This window comes from Panthera leo, chromosome A1 (genome assembly GCF_018350215.1).
Source record: "Panthera leo isolate Ple1 chromosome A1, P.leo_Ple1_pat1.1, whole genome shotgun sequence".
Lineage (NCBI taxonomy): Eukaryota > Metazoa > Chordata > Mammalia > Carnivora > Felidae > Panthera > Panthera leo.
In genome coordinates this window covers 9,635,810-9,654,670 of record NC_056679.1, presented here as the reverse complement: position 1 = coordinate 9,654,670, position 18,861 = coordinate 9,635,810, and the positions used below count along the sequence as shown (strand labels likewise).

At 43.9% G+C, this 18,861-nt stretch overlaps 1 long non-coding RNA gene across 1 annotated transcript in view; it reads left to right on the top strand.

Annotated features, from left to right (window-relative positions):
* The window catches only part of LOC122223938, a 106,052-nt gene that overhangs the window by 64,185 nt on the left and 23,006 nt on the right, over positions 1-18,861 (top strand). Inside the window, exon 3 of the long non-coding RNA XR_006204587.1 lies at positions 17,231-17,318. This is a non-coding gene — a long non-coding RNA (uncharacterized LOC122223938). The remainder of the gene's footprint in view (positions 1-17,230; positions 17,319-18,861) is intronic.

Sequence of the window (18,861 nt, the reverse complement as noted above, 5' to 3'; positions counted from 1 at the left end):
GGGCAGGAGTTGGGAGGGGGTGAAGAGGAGGGGTCTAGGATGAGATTGTGACAGACACCGGGGCGTGAGGAAGCTTGGGGCTTTTCAGAAATTTCGAATGGTTAGGTATGACTGGAACAGAGACAGCTGATGGCAGGGACATGGCGAAAGTGAGGTGGGACAAGGCGGTGAGCTGTGCGAGCACGTGGGCGCTGCTTCCTGAAGGCCTCGGGCTGACCTTGAGAGGTTCCACGCATCTTTTGTGTTTTAGGTTGATCACATCAGCGTCAATTTAACAAGACTGGCTTAGAAAGGGGCACCATGATGGCAGAAGGCTTAGTTTGTGTGATATTACGGTAGTTCCGGGAACAAGTTCGGTAGGCCTAGAGGGAAATCGTGCCACAGGTCAAGTGGAGAAGACAATTTTGAAGCTAGATAGAGCGGAAGAATCTACAGGACTCGGCGGTCAGGCTCACTCAGTGTGGAAGGAGGCTGGCTTGGTCGAGTTTGGTTTGATGACTCTCTTAAACCCAAAGGAAAAGGAAAACTTGCGGAAGGGTAAAATGTCTAACTTCTCTAGCCAAGACCAATAACTTAAGGAGACTGGTTTGTACATCAAGGATTTACTTCTCCTTCGTCTCCATATCTAGTATTGCTTGGCATATAGTAGGTGTTCGATAAATTTTTTTTAACTGTTTTTAGAAGTCATGATAGTCGATAGTAACATGCTTCCTTCGGTTGCTGTTCCTCAGGGGAAATACGCTCTACATTTTGTTAATGTTTTCTCCCTGAGGGTTAAGCATTTGGTGAGCATCTGTCTCCTCACACCTGTTGGACTGGTTTACGTGCAATCTCAAATGAACACATGCCAGGGTAGGGCCGCGCAAGGTACCTGCACTTTTAAAATCTATCAGATGTGTCTAGAATTAGTTTTGTCTTAGTTTATTGACTCGGTTCAGAAAGTACAGATATTTCTGTGTCTTAGTAAACGTGATACAGTAAATGTGCATTTGCAGAACTTGCAAAGTAGAAACATTTCTATTTCATATAACATGAATTTTTCAACTGTAAAAATGTCCTCTCGGTAGTGATTCCTATGCTTGAGTAACAGTGACGAACAGATATGGTACTGAAGCCAAGCTTACCTAGACGTTGCATCTCTAACAAAAGAGATGGCCTGGTTGTGTCATCAGAGGATCCCTAGGGATGGGCGCGATTCCTTTGATGGGTGGTGAGCTGAACAAAGCAGGCAAGTAAGGGGCGCCTGGGTGGCTCAGTTGGTTAAGCGTCCAACTCTTGATTTCAACTCAGGTCATGATCTCAGGATTCATCAGTTCAAGCCCCACATGAGGATCTGTGTTGACAGTGCAGAGCTTGCTTGGGATTCTCTCCCTCCCTTCTGTATCCCTCCCCAATTCATGTGCCCTGTCTCTCTCTCTCTCTCTCTCTCTCTCTCTCTCTCTCTCTTTCTGTCTATCTCTCTCTCTCTCTCTCAAAATAAAAATAAAAATAAAAATAAAAAACATTGGGGCGCCTGGCTGGCTCAGTCAGTTAAGTGTCTGACTTCGGCTCAGGTCATCTCGCAGTTTGTGAGTTCGAGCCCCACATCAGGCTCTCTGCTGACAGCTCAGAGCCTGGAGCTTGCTTGCTTCAGATTCTGTGTCTCCCTCTCTCTCTGCCCCTTCCCTGCTCACATTCTGTCTCTGTCTCTGTCTCTGTCTCTGTCTCTCTTTCTCAAAAATAAATAAACATTAAAAAAAATAAAAATAAATAAACATCAAAAAAAAGAAGGCAAGTAAATGATAACGTAGTTACAGCAAGAGACTCAACACTAAGATGTCGGGATTCAGTTTAGACTTTCTGTCCTTGACATCCCGCCCTACCACATCAGAGACCATGTGCTCCCGTCCCCCTCAGCCAGACGTATCACACTTACAATAGCTTGTAATTGTCTGCTTTCCTCCTTCTACCTTATATAAGCACTATGAAACCCATCCACCTTGTGGCTCCCCCATTTAACATGGTGCCGAGCACAAGGTCAGTGCTCCACGGTTTTTACATATATGAATGAATACATGGACGAATAAACATGCGTGACTTCCTAAAAGGATCACAGTTCCCAACAGTCAAAACCGGATTACAAAACCCTTTCTTTGTAATGAGTTTCAATTTAGTGCTTTAAAGAAGACATGACGTGTTTTAGTAGTACATACGCACACATTTGGAGTCCTTCTAGTAAATATGAATGGTCGCTTGTAAAACAATCTAAGCCCATATGCTTTACAAATTAGGATTTATTACTTAAAGTGTTGTTTTAGAATCTGCCAAATACGGGGCCGCTACCTTAGACCTTTCAGATGCCGGCCGGACCTTTCTCTGATTTTTTTGATTCCAATGAAGCAAAAACTTCAGGACACCGTGAGATAAAGCAGCCAAAAGGAGTTCACACCGTCCCCTTTATTTACTATCAGGGACACTGTTATAGGACTGCTTCTAGCTCTCTGCACGATGGTATCCAAGGCAGGCACTTCTGGTTGATCTTAGGGACAGACCCCGAGGAGTTAGTCTACAATGCACAGCACAGCTTTGTGGCAACTGCTTCTGTGGGAGACATCTTCTGGCTCTTTTGTATGTCCCCTGGGGCAACAACTGCACGTCCTGAGTGACATCTTACCATAACTCAGTGGAAACACCGAGAAGCAAGCAAGCCTAATCCTGGGCAAAGAAGAACTTCTGTCGTAAGATTTTTGCAAGCAATACTTACTCTCTAATTTTGTCACAATGCATGTAATTTGTCTTTTGGGAAAGAAGCACACAGATCTGGAGGTAATTTGTGTACTGGTCACTGCTCATTCATGAAACATCCTTGTTCGTTGAGGAGAAAAAAAGGTTAGTGACGTCAGAGTTTCCCATAACAGGCGCTTATGCCTGTATTTAAAAACCTGAAACATAGTGGTGTTCCTATCACAAGTTCTCATAGGGAAAACACCATTTGAAAATGCAATAAATGAAAGGGCTTTCCATTATGGAGTGAGAATTTTTATTTTCTCCTAAACATAGGTGACTACCTCAGACCTTTGTTTTCTTTTCTTTTAATGCTAGAGTCTACTGTTTGTAAAGACCCTTATCCCATGTTATTAGACAGCTTTTGCAGCAGTAACACTATCTAACGAATTACCCCAAACACAGAGGCTTATTTATATATGTATATATTTATGGATTTATTCTTACACCCACAGGTTTAAGGTTCATCGAGGGTAGCTTACATAGGATAGGCTCAGCTGGGTTGATCTGCTCCAGACCATGGGTAAAGGACACTGCTATTTAGTCAAATGGAAATAACCTTGCCCTATATTAAGTTCATTAGGTTTTGTCACCATACGTAATCGTTAAACTTGCACTAAAAATGTTTAGCACCAGTATTTTTTATGAAAGGAAAGGAAAAGTAATAAAACTTATTACCAGAGCACTACCTTGCCTGCAGTAAGTTCTTAAATAATATTTGGAAAAAGACAAAGCAATGGAATATAAAAAAAAAAATCAGAGGGGCAACTGGGCGGCTTCGTCGGTTAAACGTCTGACTCTTGATTTTGGCCAGGACGTGATTTTGGCTTGGTTTGTGACCTAGAGCCCCAAGTCGCTCAGCGTGGAGCCTGCTTGAGATTCTCTCTCCCTCTCTCCTTCCCTTTCCCCACTCACGTTCAAAACATTCTCAGGAAGACTTCAGGTTTAATGTGGCAGATTGAACACGTCCCTGCCTAAAACCCATTAAAATGATAGTAAAATAAATGAAATAGGTATAAATACCTTTTGGAAGATGAAGACAGATGGACAAGTGGTAACTAATAGCAGAAGGCTGAAACCTACCTTCAAGAGTGTACGTTCGAATGGAGAGTGGTTAAGTTAAATTTCAAGAAATGGGGTCCTTTGAGGACCTGTGAAGTTGGGTTTGGGGCAAGGTTGAAAACTAAAGAATTAATGAAAAAATTAGATAAAAAGTAAGCAAACTTTCAGATCCTCTTATCCAACAGTACAGTCAAGAAACGACTTCTCCCAAAGCAAAAAATATGAGGTTCGGTCTCCAGCGCTAACAGAACTTTCTGTGATAAAGGAAATGTTTTCTGTCAGCATTGTCCACCGTCACGTGGCTCAGTGGCCAGCGTGGCTGGTGTGACTGCGGAACTACATTTCTAACTTAATTTTAATTAATTAACTTTTTTAAATGTTTATTTATTTTTGAGAGAGAGACAGACAGAGAGAGACAGGTAGAGAGAGGGAGACACAGAATCCCAAGCAGGCTTCCTGCTGTCAGCGCAGAGCCCCACGCGGGGCTCGAACTCACAAACTGTGAGATCATGACCCGAGCCGAAATCAGGAGTCGCGCTTCTAACCAGCTGAGCCAGCCTGGTGCCCCTAACTTTAATTAATTTAAATTCAGATGGCCCCACGTGGCTAGCGGCTACCACACCAGACAGCACAGCTGTGGACCCAGGGATACCAAGCACTGCTGAGAACAGGGATGGATCATCTTACGGAGAAACGGAAATTCAGTAAAGTTCTTCATACTGAATAGTGAGAGCTCTCAACCCTTCCTACTGCTCCGGGCCTGGATTGGGGGATTCCTTCCTGAGGACATCCACCTGCCGAAGAGGAAACATCTGTAACCCCCACGACATGTCTGGCACTCTCCCTCCCTATGTTGTACACGGCAGGGGCCGCCCCACACCCGGAGCTTTCAGTCAGTTTTTTTTTTTTTTTTTTTTTTTCAACTTTTTTTTTTTTTTTTTATTTATTTTTGGGACAGAGAGAGACAGAGCATGAACGGGGGAGGGGCAGAGAGAGAGGGAGATACAGAATCTGAAACAGGCTCCAGGCTCCGAGCCATCAGCCCAGAGCCTGACGCGGGGCTCGAACTCACGGACCGCGAGATCGTGACCTGGCTGAAGTCGGACGCTTAACCGACTGCGCCACCCAGGCGCCCCTCAGTCAGTTTTTTAAATGCCTCACTCTTAAATATGACAAGGCAGCCAAAGATCACCACACGTTTGAGGACAGCTGGCCAGGCCAAAAGAGAGACAAATAACAAACAAAAAAAAAGGGAGCTGACATTACAGACAGCGGAAGGAAAAAAAATTTTTTTTCTTAAATTTCTTCGAAAGGAGGAGCTATTGCAGCAATGAAATAAGATCAGGGTGCGATTTAAAAGATGAGAAAAAGAATTGTAACTATTTTGGAGATTAAAAATATACCAAGATAAAAACACAGGAGAGCTATGGGAAGATAAAGTTGAGATGTCCTCTCAGAAAACAAACCAAAAAGAAAATCCAAGAGAAAAGCTGTGAGTATTAGAGCTCCAGAAAGAAAGAAGAAGTGGAAAAGAAAAAAAGGAAAGGATTTAACAAAGAAGCAATGGCAGAAAATTTCTCTAAAATGAGAACAGTCAAGATTCAGATTGAAAAGGCTGAGTCCCCAGCCAAAAACTGGGGAAAAGGCTCACCCCAGCCAACAGAAATGCATACATCTGTTGTAAAGATACAGCAAAGGCCATGTACACACATGTTTGTGGCACCTCTTTAATAGCCGAAAACTGAAAACAGCCAGAAGTCCATCCACATTAACGCTGGATAAATTAATCGTAGCGTGTTCATAAAAAGGAACAAGCATGAATGAGTTCCCCATTACATGCAGGTGACACACGTGACTCTCCCAAACTTAACCGGTGAGACCAGAAGCAAAAGAATATATTGTAGGGTTTCATTTTTTTAAAAACATTTTTGCATTTTTTTTTTTTTTTTTTACCTTTATTTATTTTAGGAGAAAGAATGCAAGCAGGGGAGGGGCAGAGTGAAAGAAGGAGACAGAATCCCAGGCAGGCTTCAGGTCCCAGCTGTCAGCGCTGAGCCCGACACGACTCGAACTCGCGAAACATGAGATCGTGACCTGAGCCGCAGTCAGATGCTTAACTGCCTGAGCCACCCAGGTGCCCTTGTATGATTTCATTTCTATAGAAACTCACAAACAGGCAAACTCTGATCTGTGGTGTTAGAAATTAGGATAGTGATTACCACTGGGAGCAGGTAGTGGCCAGAAGCAGGCTCTTGGTAGTACTCGCTTTCTTAATCTAGGTACCGGTTACACAGTATGTGTGAATTTTGTAAAAAAATCATCCAGTTGATACTTACGATTCATGCCCTCTTCTGTGATTATGTCATTCTTCAGTAAAAAGCTTACGTTTCTGAAAGTTCCTACCCAAACACATCATAATGAAATTTAGAACCAGATAAAAGCCTTCAGTGGGGGTGGGGAGATAAAAAGATCGAGACGGAAAATAACTTAAGACTCCTTGAGAGCACCTAGAAGCATAAGCAAACGGAAGCAAAAAAGGACTATAGGAAAACATGTCCAGGGAAGGAAATGTCATGGAGGTATACTACAGGGAACAGTATTTACATTTAATGATATAAATACCGAGGGGCGCCTGGGTGGCTCAGTCGGTTAGGCTTCCAACTCCGGCTCAGGTCACGATCTCACAGTTCGTGAGTTCAGGCCCCGCGTCGGGCTGTGTGCTGACAGTTCAGAGCCTGGAGCCTGCTTTGGATTCTGTGTCTCCCTCTCTCTCTGTTCCTCCCCTGCTCACACTCTGTCTCTCTCTCAAAAATAAAAATTAAAAAAAATAATATAAATGCTGAATATTGACTTAATTTTTTTAAACCTTCATATTAGGAAATTAGGAAAAGGAAAGTGCAATGTGTCATGAGAAAGAAGTTAAGGAAAACGTCTCAACCCTAATAGTCTATGATACGAGATCAATACTACGTATACTATGTGTGTATATTACTTTGACAGTTAATTTTTAAACAGTGGTCATCAGAAGAAAAATAATTGGATAATAATTGCAACACAGTGAGAATTGTTTTTCGCAGTAACTTCTGTTTAACTGGAGAAAATAAAGTTTTCCATTTCTTGATCCTAAAGTGCACTTTAGTGTTTTTGTCCAGCTTTGTAAAGCCCAATGTTAGAAAAATCACATTGAAAACATGCTTCTGTTTTCTGAGTTAATGTTATCTGTAATCATTACAAAAGTGGACTTTTATTATTTGAGCGTGTGTTGCTTAGCTTAGTGTATTCAGGTCGCAACTGTGGGGGGGGGGGGGACAGGGAACAGAAGGGGGAAAAAAAGGTGTTCGTCAGTTCCAATAAGTGGAATAAGAAGATGTCATAAGCATGGCACTTAACATCTTTGCAGTTTCCCTGCTGAAGCAGTTAATCCTAGAAGCCTTTTTCTTGAGTCCCAAATGGTTAAAATGGGCCCGGAGGGAAAAGGTGCCCATTTCCCTCTCCTCTTACCGGTAGTATTACTCATCCTTTTGGCTTAGAGAAAGTAGCAACACACACACACACGCACACACACGCACACACACGCACACACCTTTTAATGAGGTCTTCCATTCCCCCAGAGTGTTGAATTTCAGAAGAAGTTCTCTATCATTTTCATGATAGGCAGCTTATTTTTTCCCAATCGTGACAGTTGTGAAACTTCAGAATGAACTGAGCAAGTATGGAAGTCTCCCCCACCTTATCTTCTCCGAGGGCTGACAAAGCAGGGTTTCAGATGAATCCCCTCAGATGGTGTTGGAGGCTTATCAAGACAGGGGGGGTTGAGGTTTGCGATCACTCTGTGAGAGGGGAGAAAGAGAAAGCCCAAACGGGGGGGAAACTCGAGAGAGGAGCCTTCTCCTTCAAGTTGTCATTATCAGGGTCCCCCCAGAAAAGACTGACGAGTAACCCAACACTGACTTGGAAAATCAGCTCTCAGTCAAATCCCCTCTCTTAACCTGTGTCAGCCATTGACCAGTCCCTCCGCTGTTGTAAACAGGGAACAGTGCAAACCAAATTGAGAGAAGGGTGAAAACGCAAATCTTCCAAAACATGGGAAATTCTATGGAGTCTATGAAAGCGATATTCGAAAACAGCCAGAATCACAGGAAAGAGGGAGATGCACGGGGAAAAAAAGAATCCATATGGATGATACCCTGATGCCTCAAAAAGAGTGAGGTGAATGTTTTTTTTTAATGTGCTGGAAGCCCTTGGAAAATTGATGAGCCCTTCCTTTAATATTTGTGGGGAAAATGACCATTTTAACAGTTAAGCTGTACAACTCAAGCCTGAAGTGAAGGGTGTTACATTGTGCCAACATACATTTTTGTCAGATAAAAGTATACCCCCTGAAGTCAGGAATATACTTACTTTGTTCATTCTGAGAACTAGCATGGTATTGCAACGATGTCTAAATTCTGATCAACCTAAAATGAAGTCAGCGTTTTCATGATACAAAGTTTCATCAAATAAACCTTTTTTTTCCCCCGAAAAAAGATTTATTACAAAATTTAGCCCTGAATAAAGTGAATTCGTTTCATGTGGCCTTTTCTGATGTCTGGGGGTTTTTTTTGGATATAAGGATCTCCCAGAGTACTTTTAAAATGCATTATTTGGCGGACGCCTGGGGCTCAGTCAGTTGAGCATCCGGCTTCGGCTCAGGTCATGATCTCGCGGTTCGTGAGTTCAAGCCCCGTGTCGGGCTCTGTGCCGACAGCTCAGATTCAGATTCTGTGTCCCCCTCTCTCTCCGCCCCACCCTGCTTGACATTTGTATATCATCTTTGGAGAACTATCTATTTAAGTTTCTTGCCCATTTTTAAGTCAGGTTATTTGGTTTTTGTTGTTCTTGAGTCATAGGAGTTCTCTATATATTTTGGATATTAACTCCTTACGAGATATGATTTGCAAATGTTTTCTCCCTTTTGTGGATTGCTTTTTCACCCTGTTGATTATATCCTTTGATGCACAGAAGTTGATACATTTGGTGTCTCATTTGTCTATTTTGCTTTTTTGCCTGCGCTTTTTTTTTTTTTTATGGTAGCATATCTAAGAAATAATTGCCAAATTCAGTGTTGCAAAATTTTCTCCCTGTGTTTCTTCTGGGGTTTTTATAGTTTTAGGTCTTCAATTCATTTTGAGTTAGTTTTTGTATATGGTGTAAGGCAAACTTCCAATTTCATTCTTTTGCGTGTGGATATCCAGTTTTCACACCAGCATTTGTTGAAAAGACTGTCCTCTCCCCCATTGAATGATCTTGGCTCCCTTGTCGCAAATCATTTGACTGTATATTTGAGGTTTTATATCTGAGCTCTCTATTCTATTCCATTGGTCTATATATCTCCTTTTAATCCCCTTTTACCTTTGATGGTCAGGTAAGTTAATTGATAGCTAAATTCGGAGCTCAACTACAACCATGGATGTGGACCTTCACGATGTGAAAGTTGATGTTCTCTTCTTTTCTTGCCATGGCCTTGAACTTTTTCTCTCCTTTAAGTTTCTCCTGGTCCAGATTCTTGATCCATATTTCTTTTTTATTAGTATGCTGTGGTATATGCTCTTATCTTGAAGTACCCTATATGCTTTATGGATAAACTGAGACAACACATCACTCCCGTAATCCGTCAATCACACACAGCCGCTAGGATGCTCACGATCTCACTGAAGAGGTTGGCTTCACACGTGGAACAATGCAAGACAGAACGTGTGTCACCACATGCAGGTTCGAGTATTAAGCTCTGGGAGATAGAAAAGGAAGAGAACGATGTGGGACAGAATGTACCACGGACTGGGTTGTACTCGGACTGGGTGTCTAAGGAATGTTAGCGCTTGGATTGATAGCCATAGAGGGTAGACAAAACAGAGCTTTCCCTCAAAAGGAGGAGGCTTGTAAGGCTAAAATGAGAGACAGGACTGAGCCTGGCCTGGGCCAGAGGGTGTGACTAGACTGAGACCGAGAATGAGAAGGTGGAAGGGGACCCGCTCACAAAGGAATCAAATACCGGAATGAGGAATTCGGATGGACCTTAATCTTTTTCAACATGCCCACCTACCTGGGGAGATAAAGACAGTATCTTCCGGGATAGAGTGGAGGGTTTTCAAACTAGGGGTTTTGACCAGCATTGGGTTTTTTGGGTTTGTTTTTGGTTTTGTGTTGTTTAATGAAAGAGAAAATTTCACAATGCTTTGCAGATAGCAGGTAGAAGTCTGGTTGCAGTTGCATGCGTGTGTGTGTGTGTGTGTGTGTGTGTGTGTGTGCTGGGTCACGGCGTGAAATGCAATCAAAAAGCGTGAAAGACACTGGTGTAGAAGAAACTGCACGGTTCTGTTACAGATCTAAAGTGCTGGGAAGCCTAACATTGAGCCACATCAGACTGCACCACAGTATTGTGAAGTCCTCAGGCTGTGGTGACACAGATGTCTCCCCATGCTCCAATCCCAGCTCCTCCTTCTAGGCTTTTAGAAGCCTATAAATCCGTAATAGGGGATTGATTTTTTTTATTATGATATATCAATAGAACAGAATACTATGTAGCTACTAAAAAGAGTGAGGTAGAGGCACCTGGGTGGCTCAGTCGGTTGAGCATCCGACTTCGGCTCAGGTCATGATCTTGCAGTTCGTGAGTTCAAGCCCCGCGTCGGGCTCTGTGCTGACAGCTCAGAGCCTGGAGCCTGCTTCCGATTCTGTCTCTGTCTCTCTCTCTGCCCCTCCCCTGCCCACACACTGTCTCTCTCTCTGCCTCTCTCTCAATTGTAAATAAACATTAAAAAAAAAAAAACTTAAAAAAAAAATAAAAAGAATGAGGTAGGCCTAGATCTGCTGATATAGAAAGATATTTGCAGCACTATTAAGTGGGAAAAAAATAAGTTGTAAAACCATGATCCCGTTTTAAGAATACATAGATTTTTGGATACGTGTCAAGAAATGACTATAGGAATTTCTTGAAGTCAGAATTACGAAGAACTTTAAATTTCTGTTTTATCAGTTTTTCTGTTTTTACAGTGGGCATGTGTGAATTTTATATTTAGAAAAAAATTAGCTTGATATACGTATATGCATTCACATGCTTGTATTACCTGGCGTAGTAATTCTGAGCAGATACCTAGACATTCTTTGTAGTTAGTAGTTATTGTAAGTATTTGCTTTCAGCATAGGTGTTCTGAATCTTCAAATCAAATATTTCTGTAGCAGTGGAACCATTGTGCCTGGGGGTTCTCGGTGAAAATATACCCATTTTTCCTTCCTGGTAGACTGATTATTCTAGTTGAGGCCTGTTCTCTTTTCCCCTTTACTCAGTGGGATCAGGGCACCCCTCACAGGATATGCCGTCATTCATTTTAATTTTTAAAATTATAATAGCAATTTAAGCTCATCTTAAATATTTAACGTTTTTTATTTATTTTTGGGACAGAGAGAGACAGAGCATGAACGGGGGAGGGGCAGAGAGAGAGGGAGACACAGAATCGGAAACAGGCTCCAGGCTCCGAGCCATCAGCCCAGAGCCTGACGCGGGGCTCGAACTCACAGACCGCGAGATCGTGACCTGGCTGAAGTCGGACGCTTAACCGACTGCGCCACCCAGGCGCCCCTCATCTTAAATATTTAAACAATACTGAAGTTTATAAAGTAAAAACTGAAAGTCCTCATTCTTCAGTCCCACTACTCAAGAATGGAGATAGTTCAGTGTATGGTCTTTAGAACTTCTGTGCATATGCAAATGTCCGTGTGTATTTTTGTTACACAAATGAGATCATATCATGTATACCAATAAGTATCCTCCCATATCCTAGATTAAGTTGTAATTACAGTGCATCCTTGCGAAGAAGCACGTAATAGTACCCTTCGTAGGTATATCATAATTTATTTCACCATTCCTTCTATTGTTCTATTTCTGGCCATTGCTAGCAGTGCTCCGAAAATATTTTTACATATATCATTGCCCACTTCAGTGAGCAGATCTGTAGGATAAATTCTTACAAGTGGAATTAGTGTTGTTCAAAAGATACCTACATGAATAATAATTGTTGTCACGTTGCCCTAATTTACACTTCTCCCAGCAGTGACTATATGAATTCCTTTTCCCCCCACACACCTCCTCACCAGTATTGTAATTATTGTCATCCTAAAGTCCTCATCAGCCCGATGTATGAAAAATGGATCTGATTGTTTCACTTGAATTTCCTTGGAGTGAAATTGAACATCTCTGTTGCCACACCTGTTGGGAAATGTCACACGTGTCTGCAGATCCAGTGGGAAGTTGGGTCTGGAGTCTGCATTCTTGGTTAAATGGTGGTACTCTTCTATTAATATGCTTAGAAATGTGGTCCAGGATAGAGCATTAGGAAGAACAGACAGAGCAGATGGTATGATCTAGTATATTCATGGTTTCCTATTTGGATATCCATGGCAGTGGGGGAGGACAGGTTGGATGGTGGCATATTTCTATGCATAGAAATAATAACTGTGCGGCTGCTGATTGAGCAGTCCCCAGTCCCTCACCTGGCTGAGATATTCCAGTTCAAGCTTTTCTGAAACTACGGAAATCTCGTCCATTATTCTCTGTGTACTCTTTCCCACAGAAATCTGGCACGGTATTGATTCAGCCTCTGGAAGAGCCAACACCAGTTTATCAAACCCGCATCCCCTCACCTAGCAGTGCCTCATATGCCTCAGGGATTTCACAAAACTTCCTTTTAGAATCACTGCTTGAACTGGTCATGTTTTAAACCTCTGTAAAGAAACTTGTTAACGCGGCAAAATGTAGGCAGAGCCTTCCTTCAATGCAGAGAGTGTTCAGATATCTTTACCATCAGCTTTTTGGCTCGGTCCCCTCTTATCCCCTTATTGGTTTCTCCATCTTAGGATCCAGAGGGACCTACTTGTGGAAAGGACATGATTCTTTCTGACTACTCAGGACCTCCCAAAACATTGCAGTCTCACGCAGATCTTAGTTAAGGAATTTTGTGCTTTGTTTTGTTTTGCAGCTTCCTGAGGTAAGCCCAGTGGTTCTCCTCTGTTGTTTGTTTTTTAATTTTGTTTTAATGTTTATTTATTTTTGAGAGAGAGAGAGAGAGAGAGAGAGAGAGAGAGAGACAAGCAGGGGAAGAGCAGAGAAGGAGGGAGACACAGAATCCGAAGCAGGCTCCAGGCTCTGAGCTGGCAGCACAGAGCCCGACGCGGGGCTCGAACTCACGAGCCGCGAGATCATGACCTGAGCCGAAGTCGGATGCTCAACCGACTGAGCCACCCAGGCACCCCTCTCCTCTGTTTTTATACCTATCAGCTTTTCCCCCACAGACTTCATGTCTTGAGATTTCATGTCTTCCAAACACACTGCACTCACAACTAATTAATTATTCCTTTTTTTTTTTTTTTTTTTAAGTCAAGCAGATATATAATGTAACTGCACATAGAGCTTCTGGTCAACCTGCGACAACCAGTGTTAACTCACGCAAGAGTCAACTCAATCAAAAGCAAAGGAAGGTGATAGGTTAGTACTTCTGTGGGTAGACTTGAGCTTACCCTCCCCCACCACACTCGTTATCTTCTTTGTTTTCCTAAAAAGGGAAAGATTCTGGGCTGAGAACACCTTATGTTACCCCTTCTAAATGATAACTCACTTCCTTTATCCCACCCCTCTGACTTTCCTAACTAGTATGTGGTTGACCGTGAAAGAGGGTGAGTGGTTCAAGATCACCCACTTCACCCCTGCACCCAAAACAAGACAGCGCACATTTACATTTTGCTGGCAAAGGAAGCCCCGAGTGGAAAGTTTTATGTAGAAAACAGCCTTGGAAGTGAGTGATGTGTCACCGGCCCTGCAGCACACTGAGTTCCCTGTTTGGGATCAGGTTGTTAAGACCACATGCGGATGAGGTGCCGTAAAAGTGTCTGCCTTCTCCAGTTCAGTTTTCCCAGAGTACATAAATCCACTGACAGTTTTCTTTAAACAGTTGTTCTCAGCTTCAAATAAAATTTTAAAATAATTAACACCTGGTTTGCTTTTTAAAAAGTCTGATGTGTAAAGTCGGGCATGGGGAGGGTGTAGGCTGGGGGTTATGGAAGGCATTGTAATATCGGGAGAGAACACAAGTTTCTCGTGATTAGGCATGGTTGACTTTGAACCATGGCTTCGCCAAATATTTGGCTATGTGACCTTGGGAAGGTTACTTTTAAGTCTCGATTTGCGTATCTGTAAGTAGGGATACTATTTCCTTGAAGTCTCGTTTCTTTGAGCATTGAATAACGGAAATGAAGAGGCACAGCATAGTGCCAGAAAAGGCACTGGTCAGAGCTCAGTGAAGGACGGCTCCCCTCTCCATTCCCATCTCTCTGTATGACTCATAGAATCAGAGCCTCCTTCTTTTTTTTCCATTTAACTTGAACTTAGTTAACTGACAGTGTAGTGTTGGCTTCAGGAGTAGAACCCAGTGATTCATCTCTTAAGTATAATACCCAGTGCTCATCCCGAAAGGTGCCCTCCGTAATGCCCATCACCTATTCAGCCCATCCCCTCACCCACCTCCCCTCCAGAAACCCTTAGTTTGTTCTCTGTTTTTTAAGAGTCTCTCATGGTTTGTCTCCCTCTCTGTTTTAATCTTATTTTTCTTTCCCTTCCCCTGTGTTCATCTGTTTTGTTTCTTAAACTCCACATCTGAGTGAAATCATATGATAATCGTCTTTCTCTGACTTATTTCACTTAGCATAATATGCTCTGGTGCCATCCATGTTGCTGCAAATGGCAAAATTTCATTCTTTTTCATCACCAAGTAGTATGCATTATCCATTCATCCGTCGATGGACATTTGGGCTCTTTCCATATTTTGGCTATTGTGGATAGCGTTGCTATAAACATTGGGGTGCACGTGCCCCTTCGAATCAGCATTTTTGTATCCTTTGGATAAGTCCCTGGTAGTGCAATTGCTGGGTCGTAGGGTAGTTCTATTTTTAATTTTTTGAGGAACCGCCATACTGTTTTCCAGAGTGGCCGCACCAGTTTGCATTCCCACCAGCAGCGCAAGAGGGGTGTCCTTTCGGAATCAGAGCCTTCTGTTCCGTGTGTATTTAAGGGAACCCTGGATGCCACGTGGTGATGCCGACTGAGGAAGCCACAGTCCATGAGGGGACAAGGGGGTAGAAGACGGGCCATGCCATTGTACCCCTAGAAGCAAGTCCCCTGAGCCACTGCAGACTAGCAGACCTCTGAGGGGGGTCAGAAGAGGCTCAGTGGTGGGAGCTCTTGCCGTATTCAGGCTCTCCTCACCCCATCACACTGCCACGTCACGTGGCGTCTGGCCGTCCCCTACAGGGAGGGGGAAGCAGTGCCTCCCGGGATTAGTTCAAGGGCCAGGTGAGAGTAGGTTGAAGGCTCTGTCCATCGTCCTGCCTCTGGCCGGCGCCTTTCTCCCCGAAGCCTCTCTCAGAGCCCAGGCTTCAGTTCTGGCAAACAAGAACCAATGGACCTACGTGCTGGGTCCCAGCAGTTACCTCCCCAGGCAGGGTCCTGTCTCCCTTCTGAGAGAAATACTCCTCCCAGCTCTCTCTCCTACCGCCCCCCGGAGAGCGAGGAGACTCAGCACCGGACCCACAGCCACTATAGACCCTACTGTGGTGAGGATTCTTGAGCTGCCCAGTACCTCGGCTGCTTGCCAACGTGCAGGCCCTCGGCCGCCCTCCTGACCTACCTGGCCCGGAAGCCTGCACGGCTCTGGGATGCACAGAAAAAGACCCTCAGCAGGATGTGCTGGAAACATCGAGATAAGCAATGAGTGACTTCTGGGAGCACAGGCCTCAGGCTGACTGTGGCCTGAGAAGCTGAGACAAAACAGCACCAAGTATTTCTAAATCGCTAAGACCACGGTGGAACGCAGCAAGAGAATGAAGGTGCTAGATCCTTTGACCTGGCCCCGCCACGGGAAGGCAGTGTGGTACAGCCGGGGGTGGGAACGCAGGCCCTTTGGCGTCAGGCAGACCAGGCCCCTTTCTGGTCTCTGTCTTGGGCCAAGTACCTTAGCGGTGACGGTGGAGGCGGGACCACGGCAGTAGTTCTCGCTGTTGGCAAGTGCTGCGGTCTTACTCTGTGCCGAGCAGTGTCAGGTACTCTCTTCCCTGCGAATTGGGAATTAAAAAATACTGTCTCGCAGAGTTGGGGAAATAATGGGTGGTTCCCATCAAGTCAGTGGTATACAGCAGGTGTTCGGTAAATGCGAACTTTCTTCTAGGAGGACGGGTCCTAATGAAATAATAAAAAGGAGCAGAAGAGATTCCTTCTGTGCGAGGACGTAACCTGGAAGCCGCCGTCTCTTTTTAGGTCTGTTAATATTTGCTTTACATACTTAGGTGCTCCTGTGTTAGGCGCGTTAATATTTACCGATGGTATGTGCTCTTGTTGGATTGACTCCTTTGTCATTATGTAATGCCCTTCTTTGTCTTTTATCACAGTCTTTGTCTTAGAGTCTGTTGGGTCTGATGTTAAGTATAGCTGCTTCGGCTCTCTTTTTATTTCCTTTTCCATCCCTTCACTTTCCGTCTGCATGTATCCTTACATCCGAAGTCGAGGCTCTTGTAGACAGCATATAGATGGGCCTTCTGGAAGCCACCGTCGTGTCCCACGCCAGGAAAATGTGTAACAGATGATGACAGGGTGTTATGCAGCCACTAAAATATTTATGAAAAAAAAAAAAAGACGTAAAATGGAAAGCATTCATGATTTTATGTCAGGTCAACAAAGCAAAATGCAAAATCGCAGGCGTACGTCAATGACCCCTACATCGCTTCAAGTATAGACAGGGGTTTGGAAACAAAATACAATAATTAAAAGTTGTGAGACGTAGGTTCTTTAATGTTGAGAGGTACTGCCTTCCAGTTTAAAACAAAGCAAACAGGGGCGCCTGGGTGGCTCAGTCGGTTAAGCGTCCGACTTCAGCTCAGGTCACGATCTCACGGTCCGTGGGTTCGAGCCCCGCGTCAGGCTCTGGGCTGATGGCCCAGAGCCTGGAGCCTGCTTCCGATTCTGTGTCTCCCTCTCTCTCTGCCCCTCCCCAGTTCGTGCTCTGTCTCTCTCTCTCCCAAAAATAAAAAATAAACATTAAAAAAAAAAAAAAAAAAGCAAACAAACAAACCAAAAAACAAACCAAAAAAGCCCGACAAGAACAAAAGCAGTGCCAGGGGCCACAGGTAGCAGCTGCTGTGGGCATGATCAGGATAACCTTAGCAGGTGTCAGATATGAAAAGGATTCCAGTGCTTTGAACCACACCAGCCTCTGCAGAGAGTGAGTGGGCCCTCTCAATAACATCTCTTTGTTGTTCCTATACTAAGAATGGAACGCATCTTTTGGACAAATGCTGAAAAAAAAATTTTTTTTGGTTTCAATAGATACACCACACGCTCATCGACCTGCTGGACTCTGTAAACCCAACACAAGGTCACGGTCCAGTGTTGAGAAGTTGACTTTGCTAGTGAGGTAAGGAAGCTCTCCGTTTAGAGGCCTTTACCCTCGCTCGGCTGGGGTTTAGTAACATGCAGATTTTCTTTGACTAGAAAAGAGTGGTGCTGTAGAGCTTATAACCTCCAAGGAGATCATTTCATAAAATATTGATTTTTTTGCACATAAAGGAGATAGTTCATGAATAGAAAATGTAAGCATCAGCAAAAATTCTTTCGCACTCTCAGTTCATGAACACGGAAAGTAATGAATCCCGCTTACCAACTGAGGCTGACATCTATTCCTTCTGGGGGGGGGGGGGGGGGGGGTGGGAGGGGCAGAGCTAGAATATTATTCTTCCTCAATGTCATAGTTCCAAGAACAGATGTGCCCAAAAGAGACCAACCTGGATTGTACAGCCTTTTACTACAAGCTGTGAACACCGCACCATAGACTTTGCTGCAAGTTGTAGATTTTGTTTTGCCTCTGTACCTCACAAGCTACAACCGGGCCTTTTCCCAAAATCAGATTCGTCTTAGTGAGCTGTTCCTGGCCAATGTGGTTTACTAGCTGTTGCCGTCTTGTGAAAGCCAGCAGCGGTATCACAGCATCTCACGGGGTGGCGCCCTGCTGCGTCCTCCCCACACTCCCCAGCTTACCCCAGATCTGTCATCGCCCTTGTCCCCAGTCTGTAGCAGATAGCTCTCCTGAGGTTCCAGTGGCCTGGTGTGGTGAAAGAGCAACGGGCCCAGAATCTAAGAAGCATCTTACTAGTTGACGTGCTGTCTCTAACTGAGCTATCTTGAGCAAGTCAATGAATCAGGCTTCGTGTTTGCTTCCTTGACTGTGGGTAAGGAATGGGGACAGATGTTGTGTGGATCGAATGAGCAAATGCAAGGGAGAAATACTTTAAAAATAAGTGCGTTGGCCACAATGAAGATACTCGTTCACACCCACCAGGACGGCAATAAGCAAGAAGACGAGATAATAACAAATGTTGACAAGGATGTGGGGAAATTGGAACCCTCATATTTTGCCAGCTGGATTGTAAAATGGTACAGCTGCTTTGGAAAACAGTCTGGCAGTTCCTGAAACAGTTAAACATAGAGTCACGGAAAGACCCAGCAATTCCACTCCTGGGGATGTGCCCGGGAGAAATGAAAACATCCATTTACACGAAAATTTGCACATGAATGCTCGCAGCATTATTCACGATAGCCAAAAAGTGGAAACAACCCAAGCGTCCATCGGCTCCAGTAGATAAATCAAATGTGGTACATCCATACAGTTGAATATTATTCAACGGGAAAAGGGTGTGCAGAACTGATACAGGCTACAGCACGGGTGAACCTTGACGACGTTACGCAAAGTGAGAGGAGCCGCATATCGTGATTCCATGTATATAAAGTACCCAGAAGAGGCAGATCCGTACAGATGAAAAGTAGATTAATTACCGGAGCGCTGGGAGTTGGGGGAAGAATGGGGAGAGGTTGCTAATGGGTCCAGGGTTTCTTTCTGGGGTGATGAAATTGTTCTAAAGTTGATTTATTGGTATACATCACAAAGATACTGAAAAGCATAG